The sequence below is a fragment of the Mytilus galloprovincialis genome, chromosome 9, assembly GCF_965363235.1.
Source record: "Mytilus galloprovincialis chromosome 9, xbMytGall1.hap1.1, whole genome shotgun sequence".
NCBI lineage: Eukaryota > Metazoa > Mollusca > Bivalvia > Mytilida > Mytilidae > Mytilus > Mytilus galloprovincialis.
The window spans coordinates 5011406-5032850 of record NC_134846.1 but is presented as its reverse complement, the minus strand read 5'-3'; the positions used below and the strand labels follow the sequence as shown (position 1 = coordinate 5032850).

The 21445-nt window shown below is 31.7% G+C and overlaps 1 pseudogene; it reads left to right on the top strand.

Annotated features, from left to right (window-relative positions):
• The first annotated feature begins 6469 nt into the window (after positions 1–6469).
• LOC143044291 (putative cytochrome P450 CYP44) lies at positions 6470–21170 on the top strand (annotated as a pseudogene).
• The last annotated feature ends 275 nt before the right edge of the window (positions 21171–21445 follow it).

Sequence of the window (21445 nt, the reverse complement as noted above, 5' to 3'; positions counted from 1 at the left end):
GCATGCTATATCAATATGAAATGATTGCAATCTTTAAAAAAATGATTAACTCCTCAGATGGATACAAATAAAAAAACATATATCAAAAACAAAGAGTGGACGTGGATGCGTACTTAAAAATCCCAATATCAAAGAGACATGAAGTACAAATCTGAGAGTACTCGTAGTTACTGACTGCTTGTTCAAAGCCAATAACAACCTATGAAAAAAAGTCATGTTTCTAAGACTAAAATATCAACCAGAACATATTCAACATAAAATGGATTTGGTGTAAATTAAATGTTTGTTTTCTCTGATTTCATGGCATTTTCCCGCCATACAGGCAATAAGTTTTTTAGCATTATTATTTGAATTATTCATCGTGACTTTCTCTCTTATATCTTACAATCATATTTTCTTCATAATTTACGATTCATGATTATGTTAAAGCCAGTTCCTCTTCAAATAATGATTCGTGATTATGCATACTTTGCCTTATCTTATCATTAACTCGTAGCTGTATATACCTATCAATCAGTAAAATTGATAGTATAAGTAATATATATTTTTGTCTTTCAGCTATTTAACTGTTCGGCTTTGAGCATCATGATGAAGATAAATCAAGAAAATTAACGTGTTGTTCTCATTCTTTTAAACAAAAATGTTTAATGTTTTATTAAGAGTATACAAATATTAGATGTATATCGATTGCTTTACTCTATTTCACGAATTTATCTATAAATGATTACAGACTTAATTTAGCAAATGTAATGATTCAATTTGTTATTTACATAGGTAAAAGTATACAATTATATGGTACATATTTAAATTGCTTGAATTTTAATTCCGTAAATATTGTTTGTTTAAGGATATACTTTGGTGAAATTAAAAAAAGTCTAGAATTAAACAAATTGATGCTACGAGTCCGAAGAGCATTTAGTTAAAATACGATATAACTAAAGCTTAACCATTGAACGTAACCATTGATAGGTTATTGTGTTTTAGGAAAAACACAAGGAGTCCGAACATCCGACAAAATATCAAAAACCTGACATGAGTACATCCTTAAAGTTCATCTGAATAGTCCCCGAAACATTAAAATTGATGAACCTAACTTAAACAGAAGCTTTATCGAATGTTCAACTTTTTGCTATTACATGTATTGTTTATTCAATAAAGAAAAACTTATTTCCAACTTTAAACTTTAAATATTTTTTCCCCATATAGATCATACGAAATATTGATTTTATAGTTTTTAATTGTTTTTATCGTTTATCGTTTATCACAGTACGATAATATTTTTGCAGTCCAAATAGTGAAATGTTTTACAATAAGTACGATCATTTGAATGGAGTAAATGGCACCATATATATGGAAAATATAGGATGTTTCTGTGAATGTAAAATTGCATAAACCAAAACCACTTTTGTGGCTGTAGCTAGTCAATATATCTGGATTATGTTCGGGGGGTCAGTTGCTGGTTGTAAATGTAATACTGTTATATATAGATTTGGAGGTTTCTGTTTATTCTATGTATGTAGTTTTGACAATTTATGCAAAAATCGTCACAGATACCAGACTTGATATTCTAAACGCCAAACCGCGCCTCATTTACAAAATACTCACCAAGTCTGACTATATGACTTACTAACTATGTCAGTAATACTAGAATATAAAAAAGAATATGTGGCATGATTGCCAATGACACAACTTTCCACAAGATACCAAAATGACACAGACACTAACAGCTATTATAGGTCAGAACGTAGAATACTTCAAAACAAAAAAGTACATCTTGCGATTATCATTACTATTTTCCTACTTAAACTACGTCTGTTTAAAGTTTGTAAAAACTCTCAACATTTTCGTGCTCTGAATAATAATATTACAATAAAAGGCCTGAACGTATCCAATTTCTGCGTGTTAATTTTTATTTACGAATGATGTCCTTGTACCATTGCTAAAATTTAGAAAACGTTTTGACAAGTTTGTGCTATCGACAACCCATGTGTTATAATGTTTCAACACTACAGCGAATTATTTTACAACATTGAAGGTACATACAATAGCGAATCATTCAAGTAGAAATATATAAACACTACAAGATGGTGTCAAGGGAAAGTCACCATGATTTAAAAGGGATAATTCAAAACAATTAGATGTGACAAAGCATATCTCTTTTTTTTGTATCAGATTTTATTTCAATGGGGCATTGCAATTTTATTGTCATACATTTTTAATTCGTAACAATACCACATAAGGTCCGGAATAACTGATGCACACTTAGTCCAAATTGGAATTCCGATAACTGTTGATATATGGAATCTCCATATAGCTAACGAACACAATGGGTACATGTATATTTAACAAATGCATGTGCAGTGCTCGTATCAAAGCAGGTCCAATTGACATAGTTTTTTGTTTATTGTTACTAAACAATTATAACTTAAAAGATTTTGAACATACTATATACATTTCAAATGGCCATTTAATTTGATGTGCAATTTTTCTTCTTAATGAGATTATTAGGTAAAGCGGTGGTAAAGAATTAAAACATTGAACAGATTCCACTATTTTCGAAGGCTTTAGGTTTCTGATTGAACCATATCTACTAGTAAGTAAAAATAGACAGTTTAGTAGTGGAATAATGGATTGAACTGTTTACCATCAAACACGTTTTAGATGCGAATATTTGTTATTTTGCCGAAAGTCGATAATCGGATAAAAACATTTAAATGCAAATAATACGAAGGATAAAATTCTAGTTCAATCAATCATTTCATTTATAATGAATTTTGAATATATTTCAAGACCCAAAGATGTTGTATAAGATATCTAATATATAAAAAAAGATTTAGTATGATTGCCAATGAGACAACTCTCCTCAAGAGATCAAAATGACATAGCAATTAACAACTATAGGTCACCCTACGGCCTTCAACAATGCGCAAAGCCGATACCGTATAGTCAGCTATAAAAGGCCCCGAAATGACAATGTAAAAATAAAACCATTCAAACGAGAAAACTAACTGCCTTGTCCATGTACAAAAAATGAACGAAAAACAAAAATATGTAACACATAAACAAACGACAACCACTGAATTACAGGCTCCTGACTTGGGACAGGCACAAACATAATACCAAGTTTATATCACGTTATTGATCAATTGCATGTATATATTTACATGTATAAGTTACTTTTTGCCTTAAACCTGAAGATTTTATATATTTAACGATCGTAAGTTTCTTAAACTGCTTTTTATTTAAATTTTCATCATTGCTCCTGCAGCAATGTATCCCATTTATCGTTGATGCAGCGTAAAACAATAAAAATCAATCAATCAATTTATCAATTAAATGTGCATAAAAATTTGAAAAATCTATTACATCTGCTGAATGTTTTGCAATCATTGATAATATAAGCCCCAGTCCCACTAGACCACGATCGCACCACCCTAACCGCGATCTAAAATAAACTCAGATCGTGGCGAGGTCGCGGTATGAACGACATGCAAATGTAAATTTTCGTTGCTTTCACGATGCTACTACGTTCTCATTAGTTTACGCTTCTACAATAATCCCGATACGATTATACCACGTTCTCACCGCGCGTATTTTGCGACCTCACTACGCTTATCAAGATCTTTCTACGCTCATCACGTTATCACTACGACCATACCACAAGTTATCCGATTGCAACACGATCTTACCACGCTTCTTCTGCTATTAAAGCACGTTCTTATCACGATTATACTACGTTCACATCGCGATCTAACTACGTTCTCAGCAATAATGTCAATACCGTGTTCCATATCAATACAGTTCCATTCCTTCTATTTCTGATTAATACGTAGATTTTTCGGAAACAATACAGTCATGCCACCAAAATCTACTAGAACACGTGGGGGGGGGGGGATTGATGTAGAGGCAGAGCTCTGATAGTAACGAATCCTGATCAAGCAAAGATGTCGGACCGACCAATCCAACCTAAATTACAACCTATTGCTGGTCCATGAAGCTCAAATGACGATATTTCAGTGAACGATAGCAGAGATGGCACAGATGCGTCAATAGATATAGGAAGATGTGGTATGAGTTCCAATGAGACAACTCTCCATCCAAGTAACAATTTATAAAAGTAAACCATTATAGGCCAAGGTACGGCCTTCAACACGGAGCCTTGGCTCACACCGAACAGCAAGCTATAAAGGGCTCCAAAAATTACTAGCGTAAACCAACGGTTTAATATATATAAAAACTAGAAGCTTGGTTGAGCCGTTAGAGAAAATGGACAAGAAGTCCTAGTTACATACAAACAAACAAAACCTCGAGAGATATAATATATTTTATGTAAAAATGACAATACGAATGATGGTCGTAGTATAAACGTAGTCAGGTCATAAGAAGAGCGTAGTGAGGACGGCAAGGGCGTGCTAGAATCGTACTACGGTCATGAACAGCGTGGTATAGTCTTAGTGGAAGCGTAGTTAGGTCGCGGTGAGAACGTGATGGTCGTAGTGAGGTCGTAAGATAACGTCGCTGTGAGATCGTAGCGCAGTCTCTCCAAATAGAATCACGCTTTCGCTACGCTCTCGATACGTTGGTACAGCTCCCTTTGCGATCTTACTACAATCTTAATGCGTTCTCACTACGCTTCTTCTACGACATGTTTTCGCCACGATAGCACCACGATTGTTTTGAACATGTTCAAAGTTGTCCACACTCATCACGATCTTGAAGACCTCACCACGACCATGATACGACCTTACTGCGATCTACACTATATATATCGTACTACCAATGACTACGATCATCAAAATTTGCATTTTTTTACAGATCGTAGTGCGATCGTGGCCTAGTGGGACTGCGGTATAAACAAAACATATAAGTATAAATTCTGCGTTTGATTATAAAAAAAAAGACGAATAAGAAGAGAACTTTTCATAATGTTTTTTCAAAGGTGAACGAAAGTACTGATATTTTAAAGTTTTTACATTAATATCCTCTTCACTCGAGTAAGTTTACATATATATAATGTATATACAGGTAAATGACTTTGTGACCTTATGACCTTGTTTACAAAAAAAAAAAGAAAAGAATATGATTACAATTTACAAATTTATTTCATCATTTCAATAATGCAATACATCGATATAAATAGATCAATGATAACAGTACATAACGCCAACTGTGTAAATAATAATCTATTTAAATAGATCCAAGTGAATACAACCGGATATTAAAGACACTATATGTGTGGTGAGTGTTTAATTTAAAAAAAACATATTTTAAATACATAGTACAGACATTTTTTTGTAAAATCGACTTAAATTGCGATATCATGGAATGACTAACATGACATTTATTTCAATGAAACAAATTTAATACAAAAAATATGTTATGGAAAATATCGCATGTCGATCTCATGTTGGTTTGCAAACAGTTTTGCAGTTTCAACATGTTCAAGTTATCCCCTAACATGCCTAAAATAAAAACTTAAAAAGCACGTGTTGCACAAAACAAATTATACCTTTGCAGTGCACTCGCATTTCACTTCCTGCTTACATGTAACCAAAACAAGACAGTGATATGTAATGCATTATATGTAGCACTACGTACATCTGATTCGGTCAACAGAGGATTTCTAAAAGATAGTAAAAAATGATTCTAGTATGACGGGCAAATAAACGACTGGTAACAGTTACTATTTATAGCTATTTACCTTCCACGTAAATCAACATGTAACGTAACCTTTATGCAAACACTTTGTTGATTTAATTTTGTGATAATTCAAAATTGAACTACAAACTATAAACTCGTTTTTCCTATATTAAAGCATAACACAAAGAATTTAGGCAAAAGATCTTAGAAAGTATATAAATAAAAGATATACTTGAATACCGCGAAATTTAGGAAATGATCGTGGCGCATTATCATCTTATCCAACGTCCTACGATTGAATTTAAAAAAAGGAGAATTGATGTAGTATGATTTCACAAGAGAGCAAATGTGACACATACATGATATATAGGTCATCGTACTGTCTTCAACAACGAGCAAAGCCCAGACCGCATCAGTGGCGGATCAAGGGGGAGGGTTTCGGGGTTGGAACCCCCCTTTTTTTGGACGATCAATGCATTTGAATGGGGACATATCGTTGGAACCGCCCCCCCCCCCCCCCCCCTTGTCCAGGGTTGGGAACCCCTCCTTTTTAAAATGACTGGATCCGCCTCTGCGCATAGTCAGCTATATTAAAAAAGCCCCGAAATAACAAACGTAAAAACTATAACGGCCTAATGTATGTGCAAAGTAATGATCAAAAACAATATATTAACACTGCGGGTAGCCAAAAACTCCCCCCTAAGCTGGTATAACAGAACAAACTATAAAATAATTTGAAAAAAATGATTACATCAGATGGGAACGAATAGACATCTATATTATAACAAATGCACAGAGTGGACGTGGCAGGGTACTTGTACATCTTGACTAAAATATTCTTTTTCTGTTAGCCTATCGCTAACGCTGAGATTAATATTCTAATATAACGCCAATGCTATGTAAAAATTTCAAACACATGGATCATGGCTTGCATGTATTATTTACTAAGTAAAACAAAAATATGGAACTAAATTGGGGAAGTCCGTAAAGATTGACAAAAATCAATTTGAGTTCGGTAATTTTGCTATAATTCTTTTGTATATACTTTAATATGGGAAAATGGTTTACAGCAATGTCTTTGGTTCGGTTGTGCAGACCATACCCGGGTTTAATAAACAAAGAAGTAAAGGTTTTTAATACCTGGTCAAGTCACAGAGCATCAACATCAACTGTTGTTAGAGATGACCCATCACCAAGCGAGATCAAACCGTTCAGCGCAGTGCCTGGACCAAAAGGACTGTACAGTGTTCCGTACATTGGAGCTGCTCTGCATTTCAAACCTTTCAGTAAGTTGATACCTTTGTATATTTGGTATGTAATAAGATTGTTTAATGAGATTTGTTGAAAATATATTCAATCATGTAAAATTAAAAAAAGGTTTTTCGTCAAAATTCTGAAAATACCAAACTCTCAATCGTAAAAAATTTAAATCAGTTAGGAATAATATATATAAAAAAAGAATAGGACCAACAGAAAACAAACCAAGTACATACCAAACCTTTTTAACATGGCATATTGGTTAAGACCAATGGCGGAAAAATAGTTGTTTGTTTTCTCACAACCTTTATTTTAATTAGTTTTGATAAGTGAATGACAAAAGGCACTCATAAGAACACTAAAAACATTGAAAGGTATAAAATTGAAGTTTGATTAAAATTCATTAAATTTGAGTTATAATTATTCAACAATTTAAAGCCATGTTATCATTTCAAACGACTTTTGTCGAATCTTTACTTATACAAAACAGCAACCACGAAGAAAATTAATTCACGGTCCAAAGTTTACTGCCCCAGATGCACAGTTCAATAACAAATGCCTTCTTAAGTGTTGATCAAGGCTCAAATTGCTAACATTCAGTTCTATTTGCAATGTTTAATTTACTCGTTTTATTTATTAGAAGCTTAAGGCAAGTAAATCTAATTTTATTTAAGCTTTTTTCCCATTACTATTGTCCCTGTCTTTTTTATTTTTTTTTATTTATATTTTTTTTTCATGATTTTAGCAAAGTTTTCGGCAAATGAAATAAACGACCTATTAACTGACATGAGAAAAAAACATTCAAAATGAAGTTCGGAAAAGAAAATATGGTCTACATTAACCACCCAGATGATGCAAAAACAATATTACAAGCACACTACGAAGTACACAAAAGAATATCATTTGATCTGAGTGAAACCTGGGCTGAAAGAGAAAAAGTAAACAAAGGACTAGTTTTATTGTGAGTAAAAATATAAAATTACAAAAGTACAGAACAAAAATTAAAATCGGAAAGTCCGTAATCAAATGCCAAAATCGAAAGCTAAAACACACCAAACGAATGGATAACATCTATCATATTCCTAATTTGGTAACACATGTTTTAATTATGTATTTTGAAAAACAGGTTATATACAATATAAGAACATGAAGAAAGAAGATATTCACAAACAAAAAGCAAACGAAAAAGAATTACCAATGATACAGAATACAATGTTCATACAAAACACATATAGCATATTTTGAATATATTTCTTAATAAAGGCAACAGTTATATACCAGTGTTCCAAAGTCGTTAAACCGGGTTACTTACTAGAACCTAAGGAAACACATCATTTAAAAGAGGAAAACAAAAAAAAAAAAAACAACAGGATACGGAAGTGCATCAAGAACAAACGGCAACATAAATTAATTAAACTATTTGATAAGAACTTCCATATTCCAGATATAGCACAGGACATTTTAAGAAAAAACAAAATGTGAGTTAGACCTGGTTATATGGCTAGCCAAACCTCCCGCTTTTATGACAATGTTAAAATATTGCTGAAATGACAACACTACATGACAGAAATACAGCACACACACACGCTAGAACACACACACAAAAAATATAATAGTCGACACAACATGCAAACCGCAGAACAACATTTTTATTTTACCAACGTCTCTAAAATAGATTTTTGTTCGGAGCAAAACATTTTTTTTTAAATGTATCATGTATAGCTTATTGCATTAATACTTTTAATCAGTAATCGCAATTTGAATATGATCCACAGAAATGGAAAAGAATGGGCGGATCTGAGAAAACCGACACAGGAAAAAATGTTACGACCAGCTGTTGTAGCAAGTTATGTCCCTTTGATTGAAAAAGTTACAAATGACTTTGTTGACTACTTAAAGAAGAAAAAACAAGTGGATGACCTGTTATGGGAATTGAATAATTACACTACTGAAAGTAAGCAATTTAAATAAACTTACAGGAAAAAAAAACTAATGACTTCATATACATGTAGATTGAAAATATATCACTAAAAACTTTTGACAGACCCCACTGTAAAATAAAATTAAAGAAATACAGTTGCGTCAATATCATACTGCTCAATTTTGTAACGCTCTTTAAGATGGAATACTCGATATATAGTTGCGTCAATATCATACTGCTCAATTTTGTATCGCTCTTTAAGATAGAGCAAAACTAATAATGAATCAGGTATATCACAAACTTTGAGGAAAAGTTAGATAAATGAGGAAGAACTTATCTAGCTTATTTTTGTTTAGTTAACCAGTGAAGTGTTAAACTTTCCCATGGAATGGAGAAGCACTTTTACATGATTTATTTATCGCTCAACACGTGCAAATTCTATACAAACCAGTGAACTATACAATAATGTTTAGTAATTATTATAACGAAAATTGCACCAGTAGATATCAAAAGAAAAGTTCTAAACTCGAAGTCATAAATGAAAATAAATCCAAAAAACAATAGAGATATTAAGATTACGATGGAACAACAGTAACTCAAGCAAAGTCCCTAATTGGAAGAACAATCGCGGTCAATGAATAACATTCTTAAATGAATAAAACAGTTATTGTTCAGCCAGATTTAATGATGATACCTCGATGTTCAAGCAATATATCACTTTCGAAATGTTCAATAATAAATTAGACAAAGCCATGATCAATGATGTTTCGTATGTGTGCATTATTTCAGACCATGAATATGCCCTTTTTCCCATATTATACAGGAGCTCTAGATCTTCAATCGACTCTCCAAATCGACTAAGTTATTTATTAACTATTGAATATGTTTTTTTTATTATATAATATCTTATAATGCATGTAATGCTTAGGCAATATTTTGTACTATAAAAATAAGAAATAAATTCTGAAGTAATTACACTTGATTAACATAAGTCTGCTGTTACTGATACAGTATTTTTTTGTGTCTGTAAAATGGTCGCCTTCAATAAAAAAGAAAAGCGATACGCCCAGATGTTGAAATATCTCCACAAAAATGTATTTCTCTGAGATTTGTGTGCGTTTGAATATTTAAGAGGGTTATATATCATGTTTACATAAGGGTTTTGAACAAAAACATATGTCGGATGACTTTATGTCATTTGTCTAAATATTTTTTAGGTGTTGGTATGTTGTGTTTCAACAAACGACTTGGATGTTTAGATGCAGGCAAAGATAGTCCAGCTGAAGTAGCAGTGGTAATGAGAAATATATTTGACATGTTACAAAAGTCATTTTTCTTGCCTCTAAAAATGTACTTGTACTTCGAGACACCATTTTATAAACGATATCATAAGGAAGCCAGAAAATTTATGGAGTAAGTTTCATAACAAAAACGTAGAAGAAAATTCCATGTTTATATTTTTTGTTATTGATCGACAGCGTATTTGTTACGGTTGATGGAATGGTTTGGAGCAGATAGACAGTATTCCAATACGTGCTTATAGTATAATATTACTTACTAACATGTTTGTGTTCATATGGAGCAGAATTCATACAGAACTTTCTCAAATACATAACGTAAAAACAACTCGCGAAGGTCTTTATATATATAGAATAACCATACATTGTCTCGAAATATCAATGTTATTTGTACAAGGCTTAGAAACAGGTAAAATGCGAGGCTGTGCCAAGCATTTCTACCTGTGTCGAACCGAGTACAAATAACAGATTGATATTTCGAGACAATGTATGGTTATTCTTTATATACTGCAACTCTTATAACTGTTCAAAATGAAGTATTTAGGGTAAAAAACATCATTTTTTAATTCTCAACGGAAGACGTAAAATTTTCGCGAACCTGTATGTTTTATTGACGTTATAAATAAAACTCTACGGAAACATATTGTCAACGTCATAAACAAGGTGATATACGGTCAGTGACTGTATATCACATATGAATATACGGTCAATGCAATTTGACTGCTCAAATAGCACAGCTGCAGTATATATATTATTTTACTAACAGATATAACCAAGTGAATTTGTAACTAAGAAAACTACCGAATATAGAAGGTCTTCTTCATAAGTTGATATTGAAACACATAGACCACTTTGAATTAGAATATCTACTAGCATAATTATTTCAACTTTACAAGTATCATCTTTTCATTTCTCAGCTGTAACATAGAATCTGCTCTATCATATTATCAGTTAATACGTAACGCTGGTGTATGATCATGCTTAACTTACTTCATTAGCAGTGTTTACACACGCACTGCTCCATCAGATTTGCATTGTATTAAATATAGTGACTAAAATCAATACTATATAATTGATACGGTCATTACCAAGAATTTGGATGTGACACATGCAATATGAACAAAGCGGGAGACTCTTACCCTGCTTTGCTACTTTTGGAATTAATGCGATTTGATCAGTTTCTGTTTCAAAAGCAAAATATTTTTGGGTTTTAACGGTAAGTTTGATCTAAATATCATCTGCAAGTTCTAAAACTACAAACGTCTAGTATTTTTCATTTATATTTAGTTCTTATCTTGCCATAATTAAGAAAGCTTTGAATAGATATTTAGCAATCCTGTATTATAATACAATTATTTCTGATAGGATAACAAAAAGTGTTAATTTCTCCATCTCAGTTTGGACCAAAACCCCCAAAATTAATTACAAATTTTATGTTCGATGTCTTGGATTAGGTAAACATGGTAAACTGGTACAAAAAATGCCTCAAAAATTTAATTGTGGTAAAACTATTTTTGTTATTCAATTACAAACTTGTTAAAACAATACTTAATCAAACAATCAATACTTAATTTTTACTGACTTCAAACTTTGAAATTGTTTGTTTTGAAATTGTTTAAAAAAATGACTGTAAATAGTTATCAAAGATACCAGTATTATAATTTAGTACGCCAGACGAGCGTTTCGTCTACATAAGACTCATCATATCAGTGACGCTCATATCAAAATATTTATAAAGCCAAACAAGTATAAAGTTGAGAAGCATTGAGGATCCAAAATTCCAAAAAGTGGTGCCAAATACGGCTAAGGTAATCTATGCCTGGGATAAGAAAGTCCTTAGTTTTTTTTCGAAAAATTCAAAGTTTTGTAAACAGGAAATTTATAAAAATGACCACATTATTGATATTCATGTAATATTTTTTCTGTCTATGAAGAATAACATTAAAAATGTGATGAACACTGAACAACTCGCGTAGAGTATTTTTTGAAGTGTGCACCCCATTTATTGATTTTATTCGAATAGAGAGACAAAATATTAGTCATTCCTTATAATTTAATTCTAAGTTCCATTTAAACTGGGGTAATCGTAAAGAACGTTATCAACGTCACGGTCACATGACACAATTATGTCTATGAGCTGATAAATAAAATACTGTCAGCCAATTAGCGTTACATCCGAAATTAAATTATTGATGAATGGCAAATATTTCAATTGTTTATGATAAAATTCAATAGTGTGCAGTTTATTCAATTTTCAGAGTTGTTTCTACCGAAACAGCTAATCAGAATGCTTTTTTAACAAAGCTTAAAAAAGAAGGTAAACTGCAGGAATATCTTGAAAAAGAACCAAATTTCATGTACTCGTTATTGGCTGACGGGAGATTATCAGAGGACCAGATAAGCAGTGTTGTCAGTGATTTGTTGGGTGCAGGTATAGACTCGGTAAGTCGCGTCTTAAATCAATAGTAATATAAACTATAATTTCAATTGTCTGTTTGAGAATCGTTAATTTACCCTTTTTATCATCTTTATATCTTATTTATAATATTTATTAATTATCATAATTTAATTTTATTATTGTGCTTAATTTTTATTTTTAAGTAAAACGATCAGTCAAGTCCTTTCGAAAATTTTACTTGATAAGAGTGACGTTCCTTTTTGTACAAACATTGTTTGATTTATTCAACACATTAATTGTTAACTTACGAAGACACCCTCATCAGTATGTACATGTATTGTCTAACCATTGGAAAAGTAACGCTTTTACTTGAGCATATAAACTTATCATAGATACAAAATCAGAGACGCTCGAATTAAAAGAAAAAGATAAAAAGGCAAAAAAAAAAAAAGTTGAAGAGCATTAAGTTAACATATCCTGATGTAGCCATATATCATGGGTTAACTATGACCACATCCAAGGTACATGTAGGCGGGGGATCTACTGTACTAAAACTATCTTGAACGGAGTAAACCGAGGAAGTAAGGTTACTTTGTATTAACATTAAAACACAAATACTAATACAATTTAAACCCTTTCAACACGCGTACTCACATGAAAAAATAGCTTAAAGAGAGTTCCATTTTATTTCAAAGCACGCATACCAGTCATGAACAAATGAATGGAGGAATGTTCGCCTTTAAAGACAAAAACCATAATAATATAAATTTGTCGGAACTAGTGTTCGGAAAATTTATTGTTTCCAATATACATGACGCAGTTTTCTGTTATTTTAGACTGCCAATACATTAGTTTTCCTATTAGCCCAGCTAGCTCTTAATCCAGATAAGCAAGCTAAGTTACATGATGAAATTCAAAAAGTAGTGGGAGACAGTCAGCATCTGACCAAAGAACATTTAGCAAAGATGTCTTACTTGAAAGCGTGTTTGAAAGAATCCCAAAGGTACGCAGGGTTAAACTGAGTGGTATTGATTTTTTTTTTAAATTTGTATAACTCATCCACTAGTATTCACAAGAAGACGTTGTATGAGTGCCATAGTCAGACCGATATAAGTTTTTCAATTTGTTAAAATCAGTCAGAGTATTTTAATTCAGCATGCGAAAATGAACTGCTCTTCCTTTTTTTGGATATATACAAGCTACCTGATTAATACCGGCACAAGTTTTGTATATGAAGTTCTTGAATGCCTACATAAATATCAACATGCGTGTGCATAAAATGTGTTTAAGTTTTTTTTAAATTACTAATATTATCAACACATCTTTTTATGTTACATATCTAAAGTTACCATACAATTATTTGTACAGTATTTTGAATAACGATAGTTGTAGAAAACTACAACAACATCGATTCAATATGACGACTGGACTATGTACGAAGGGATATGGATGGACTTTAAAGACTAACCAATACCATCATAAAATGTTATACATATAATAATATTGATTTCTAGGTTCATGGTTTTGATCGCAGTTTAATGGAAATATCTTCGGCAATCATACAACGTATCCTAATAACTACATATAAAAGCACCATCATAAATAGTGTTGTACCCATATATAAACTGTTTTAGTTAGTCCTTACAACTTTTAATACATGTATATATACCTACTAGCATGAAGTGTGATTGTCATCAGCCTTTTAAACACAAAGAAAAGGTTTAAGTACAACAAACAGATTTCAGAAATTGGTATCAAATAAAAGCTGAAGGATATTTGATATATAGATATATAAAGATATATTTGCAAGCTTTGTTTGTAGTTCCACTTCCTAATTTAAAAAAATGTTTGTAAATATAAAAGTAAAATGTGTTGTTAAATGGAAATTTCTCATAGGAAAATTTTCCCGATATCATTTGGAGTATTGCGAATATTAGAGTCTGATCTTGTCGTTGGAGGATACCAGATGCCTAAAAACGTAAGTTTGAGAACACAATAGAGTATGTGATAAAAGGAAATAATAATACATTCACTACACAATATAATAGAATAAATATGCAAAACGTGTGTACACAAAAAATATGAATCCACTTATAATTTATCTCATTTTGTAAACATGTATTCAAATCCTCAAATATCATAATGAAATCCAATTTAACTGCAATTAAAAAAAAAAGAATGATTCTGAAGACAATTTAAATGAAGAAATAAATTTGAATGATACAATAGTAAATTCATAATCCAACAACTAGATGTGTTAATACCTCCCTTAAACAAACACACAAATCACTTATCACAAGACACTTATACCGCAATGATATTATTATTCGCCTTTACCATGTAGAAGGTGCCTTTACCATGTAGAAGGTACCACGTATGAAGCAGAATCGGCTCGCACTTACCGAGAACCTGAGGCCACCTGAAAGTTTTTGGTGGGGTTAGTTTTGTATGATTTGTTTCGTGTACTATTGTTTGTCTATTTGTCTGTTTGTCTGTTAGTCTGTTTAATTTGTATCCATGGAACTGTCAGTTAATTTTTGTCTTATTAGTTTGAATGCCTCTCTCACCATGCACATGGTGGGATTTTGTCTGATGCTTGGTCCGTTTCTGTGTGTGTTACATTTAATGTTGTTCCGTTGTTCTCCTCTTATATTTAATGCGTTTCCCTCGGTTTTAGTTTGTTACCCCGATTTTGTTTTTTTGTCCATGGATTTATGAGTTTTGAATAGCGGTATACTACTGTTGCCTTTCTTTGTTTCCTTCTTCCGCTTACAATACTAATCCACGATTCGTTATAGATATGTCTGTGCGTTCTCTTGAAATCATTTAACTTATGAAAACGTTTTAGAAATGTCATACTATGGAATAAATAATTGTTTTGCTGTGATCCTATTTTGTATGCATTGACCTCACCCACAATACCTCTCGGTAGAATTTCGGAAACCATCGCATTGCGCATATACGATTAATGAAAAAATAAACAAACGTGCCCCGGAAGGTTGATTTTGGAAATTAAATAAAGGCAACTGTAGTATACCGGTGGTCAAAAGTCATACATAGATTGAGAGAAAACAAATCATGGTTACAAACTTAAACCGAGGGAAACACATCAGCTAGAGGAGGAAAACAAAGGAACAACAGACAAAAAATCATTAAACGACTGTATGACAAAGTTTGATAAATCAATAGAAACACATGCACATGGTTGATATAAAAAAAGTATAAACATCGCTATATTAAACATTTCATCTCACTCCTTTTTCACGTGCTCCATAAAGTCACGACCGGTAAACGTTGGCAACAAAACCAAAAATTAATTTAGGACCAGGCAAATAAATTAAAATATATGGGTTGTACATTATTTATTCGTATTAAATATTATTAAATAAAGATATGTATGCATGCATTGAATCACTGAATTCCATAACATTGACGTTACAGGTTTTTCGTTTTTATATGGCTTTGAATATTTTCTAGACAATGTTTGCGATTAATAATAGATCGATGTCAATGGATGATAGATTTTATTACCGACCAACTGAGTTCCTTCCTGAAAGATGGCTACGAGAAACAACTGGTGAGATAGCAAAAAGCAAAGAGTTTCCGTTTGCGCACAAACCCTTCGGATTTGGACCAAGAGCCTGTATTGGACAAAGGTTTGCTGAAAATGAAATTTTCATTGCGGCAACAAAGGTATTTAAAAATGTTATAAACACAGAAGTATAATGTCCACACAACTACACAACCTGTATTTCATTTTGACTTATAAATGTACGTTATGTGATCGTAATTGTGCAAAAAAACGTCGTTATATATAAGAGCGAATAATCTGTCTTACAATGCTAACACTATTTTAAAATTACTCCGAAAATGGACACTGAAATTCAGCATCACCTATGTTTTTGTTCTCATATAACTAGAGTTTTGTGTGTATAGTGAAACCAAGTATGTAACACCCATCTGTATCTAAGCTTTAGTATACCTATTTTCTCCTTTTTTTCTATGTACAATTATATTGACTTGCTCAATCGACAAGGATACTGTGTATTACATGGTGGGAACTGTTACATATTTACATTGTGCTGAAACTATATCTTTAAAAACGAATTTAAGGCGTCGATAGTATACGGTACATTGTAGTTAAAAATACTGTTTCACATGTTATATTTCTTGAACATGCATTTATTATTTGGAGAGTACATTACAATTCATTCATATGCACATGATTTGATTATATGTTTCTGTGTCTGTTATCTTGGTATTAGCTTGATGCATGATTTATTTATTGATGTTTATGGTTTTCAGTAACTGCGAGTACTCTCAAATCGTAATTCTGTGTTGATTGGACTTGTTGATACAATTTATAATGCTTTGTATGTTGTTTATAATTCTAATATGATTTGCATATCTATAAATACTTGAATTGGATTGGTTAATTATAATTTTTCTCTTGGTTTACACTTCGATAAACCATGTTTCCGAAACTACTTTCGTAATCTATTCATGCGCGATACACATCCTTGCAGGGATACTTGATTTTCAGCAAATTGATATTAAAAAAAAAATATGCATATAACAGTTGTTTCTATTCTAATGCATATAAAACAAAAAAAGAAATAAAATAAAAACGCACTATAGCTTCAAAAATGTATAAAATAAAATTTAAATTAATTCCGCGAAATTTCATGAAGGATTTGGCGAATTTACGTCATGGCAAAACACGACGTCATACGAAACCTTCTAAGGGAAATATTATTGCGTGACGTGTGCGCTTCAAATTCGAATAATATCTCATTAAAATGAGGTTTTAAAGGCAGGTGTAATTTTATTTTAGATTCCTTTGCATTTATCGAACATTTATGGATTTTAGAAAGTCAATATGGTGGACAGCTCCTTAGTTACGACCTGTCAGTTTTGCATGAGATGGCGATTATAGTAACCTTCACACAGAAAATGTTAATCAAAATTTAGCTTCAGAATTATAAGGATTAAACACATTTTTTCTAGAGGTTATTGATGTGTAAACCGGGGCTCTTACTAACAAACTTTATATAAAAGTCGGACTTTTATTCAGTTTGACTTTGTGAGTTAATCGCCCCGGTTTACACATCAATAACCTCTAGCAAAATGTGTTTAATCCTATAATAACTTATTTATTAGTATTAAATCTCATCACTCTATTTCTAATATATAACAATTTTGATAAGCGTTTAGAATAACTATAAATTTTCACTTCTGTTCTCTTACCATGAACACAAACATATTTCCGTTCTAAATAACTGTATGCCTCATAACAAAAAATTGTTTCATTTACCTGTGTACATTATTCTATTTGGCAGCATTGTTTCTAAGGTGAAAGTTGTCTTCCTGAAATTGTTTCACCCCTTTATTTATCATGTTTATTGATTTTGTATTTACATTGTGTAAAAGAACAAATTTATTCGTTCAGTGTATGTTCACTTGTTTATATGTATTTTGATTGAGTCTATTTCATAGGACATGTTATAGTGTGTCTTTCTATGTTGTTATGTTACACTATTGTTTCAGGTACGTGTAAAGGTTGGTAGCTACCAAAACGTATTAAACCGCTGCATTTGTTTGCAATTCTCCTTAGTCAGGAACCTAATGTTCAGTGATTGTCGTTTGTTGATGTGGTTCATAAGTGTTTCTCGTTTCTCGTTTTTATAGATACAACCGTTTGACCTATAATGGTTTACTTTTACAAATTCTGACTTGAATGGAGAGTTGTCTCATTGGTCCTCATTCCACTCCTTCTTTAATCTAATCACAATATTAATGACATGTCTAAGATAGGTTTGTTTCTACAATTGTGATATTTCCATTTTCTATATAGAAACATTTGTAAAAGTAGCTTCTGCATATGACAAATGTATGTCTTAGTGGACTTGTAATTCCTTTAATGACTTCCTGGGTCTCTGCTTACAAGAAAGATTCTGAACCAAGGGTTAAAAGTAGGATTGTTCAGATCATTATTTTTTTAATTTTACGTCATCACAAGTTGGTTGACTGTTATGGAATATCTTTTTTTTAAGATGACAATTCATTTATAGTAACAACAAATTCTGTCTTTTTGCCGAACATGACCTTTATAATTTGATATAACACAAGGATTGACCTACAACGAGCAACACGTGCCACATTTATAGATGAATCTGCTAAACTTTCATAGCACCTGATTTATACTGGGACCATTGTCGAATTTTGATGTGGTCCGTGGCTCACTCTTTAGATTTTAATAATGTATTTTGTGTAATGTTTTGTTTTATCTTTTTCTTGCCATTTGGCGTCAGTTTATTTTGACATATGAGTTAGAACGTCCCTTTGGTATCTTTTTACTGATATATTTTGAGACAACTGGATATTCCGAAGTTGCCATGTTTGACGATATTACTTTTACCTCTTGATTAAGTGGTTTGATATGACATGTTGTTGGATAGGCTGCTCTTTGGTGTATATCTCGCATTTGACATATAAAAAAAACAAGCCTTTAATATGGTTAATCAACGTTTTGATTTTTATTGCAGATTGTGAAGAATTTCAGTGTTTCTATGCCACCTGATGTAAAAGACATCAAGACAACATTGAAGATTTTTACAACACCGTCAGAAAAAATAAAGATGAATTTTGTGGAACGTCAATAGATAATGAGACAATTAAATTCTCTTCAAGCAAGCATTTGAATAGAGAACGGACAATTTTTTCTCAAAGGGACAATTTCAAATTTAGTGAATTATAAATAGTTAAGATAAATATCTGTAATAGTATTTCAGCTTATCTAACCGTAGTAAAGTGAATATATATATATTAACCATGTCGAAAGATCTTACATTCGTTGTCATGTTTGTGTTTGTGTTTGATGTCTTCCAAAGAAGATACGAAAGGACAAAAGAACATGCACAATTGACCTAACACCACTGGATTAAAAATCAAAACTTTCTTACGGGATGAAAATAAAACAACTAAAAGACACACTGAACGTAGTTTATAGTTATAATAATGTTTTATGCTTTTGTATACTTGATAACAACGGTACGAAACTTCCGAATGCAGTACTAGTATGTGGAACATTTATAAGACACTTTTTAAATTTCTATCGTCCATATAACATCGAATACTTGATAAGTGTATTGGAATATATTATACTTAGATCGTCTAAATCTTTAAAGGCACATGATGCTGATGTTTAAGATTTAATGTGGAGAATTTATGTATTCATACATCATGTACAAATTGTATAATTATTAACGGTATTATGCAATCCTTTTATAATTAAAGAGAATCGAATGATACCTAAGGGACATTCCATCTCAGAAATCGAAAACAGACGGATAATGCCGTGGCTATCAACAGACAAAAACAGTATACAAAACACAACATGGTAAACTACAGACCGAAGACCTTGAACCCTACCAAAAAACAACGAGGCTAATATCAGGTGCTCTGCAAAGATAAGCAGAAATTGCGCCACATGTGTCTCCCGTCGTATTTCTTGTGTTAGTACAAACCCGATGATAAGCCTTATTCGGCAGTTTTTATTTAAGAAAGGAGTACCAGGATATAGTTACAAGATTGGGAACATATCTGTTGTTATTTGGGAAACATATTTTAATAACAGTCAACATACATGTGATGTAAGTGGTTTCTTCAATACTAAACGGATATTCATGCAAAAATCGCAATATTAACACTCAATAATGTTATTGAGATTAGACTAACATTTTTTAAATGTCTTAATATCAAAACAATTTCAATCATTATTGATAAGTTAAACTGCATTGAAAGCAAGGAGTTGTTAACTTTGTAAATACATTAATCATAGATACCAGGATTGACATTTATTGTTAGCTGGGTTGATAATTTGTTTCTTTCACAATGTTTGTAATTTAATTGCGTAACGTTTTGTTTACATTTGATGTTTGTCTATATGCATGCAATTATATTATTGGCTATCGATATATAAATATAAACAAAATCTATAAGGAACCAAAATAATATTTATAAATTGATAAAGATGTAGTTTGATTGCCAATGTAACAATTTCACACTGAGACCAAATTATATTGCAGATAATGAATTGAAAAGCCATGGTGTTGTTATTATTTTCGATGTGTTTGAATGCATGCTCGTTTTACATATTTGGCCTCTTAGCAATATGAAAGCAACTTATATTTTCCGGAAAGGAAGTTCATTCTAGATCTAGAACCGTCTCAACAATAACATATTTTCTTATTAATTCAATGCAAGTTGATAAACAGTGAGGACGGACTACCGCAGGCAATAAAGAAATCACATAAATGGTGTGACACTATATAAGTTGCTTTTTAAACCATTGCAAAATACTCATTGGTAAAAAAATATATACAAGCAAACAATGTCAATTTATATATTTTAATCTGTGTTAAGTTTTGTTTACATGTTATAAGTTGATTACCACTTATACCATTCGTACAAAACAGGATCTATACAATACTGAAAGCAACCCTGTTTACAACATTTCTTGTTTGGCGAACAGTTATCATCGCTTTTACATAATCGTATAGATTTTCCATAACATTTCATATACTTAAAATGGTCTACAGGACATTTCTGAGGTCTGGTACCTGCAAACAATTATAAATTAAAGCATAAAATGTTTTGTCTTTTTGTTTGATTTTTGTTTATTCTGTTTGGTTTTGGGGTTTTGTTTGAAGCTTATCCTTAAAAAAGTTGTATACTACACTTGATACTGTTTATTACTTGACATATGAATTTACTCTTATATAGATGTATAGTATATAGTACTTATACTTTATAACGCAAAGGTTGCCACATGTTGAGCAGGACCTATTTACCCTTCCTGATAATCCAAGAGATCAACTCTTGTTTTTGATAATGTTCGTGTTGTCAAATTATTAGCTTTTTTGTGTAATG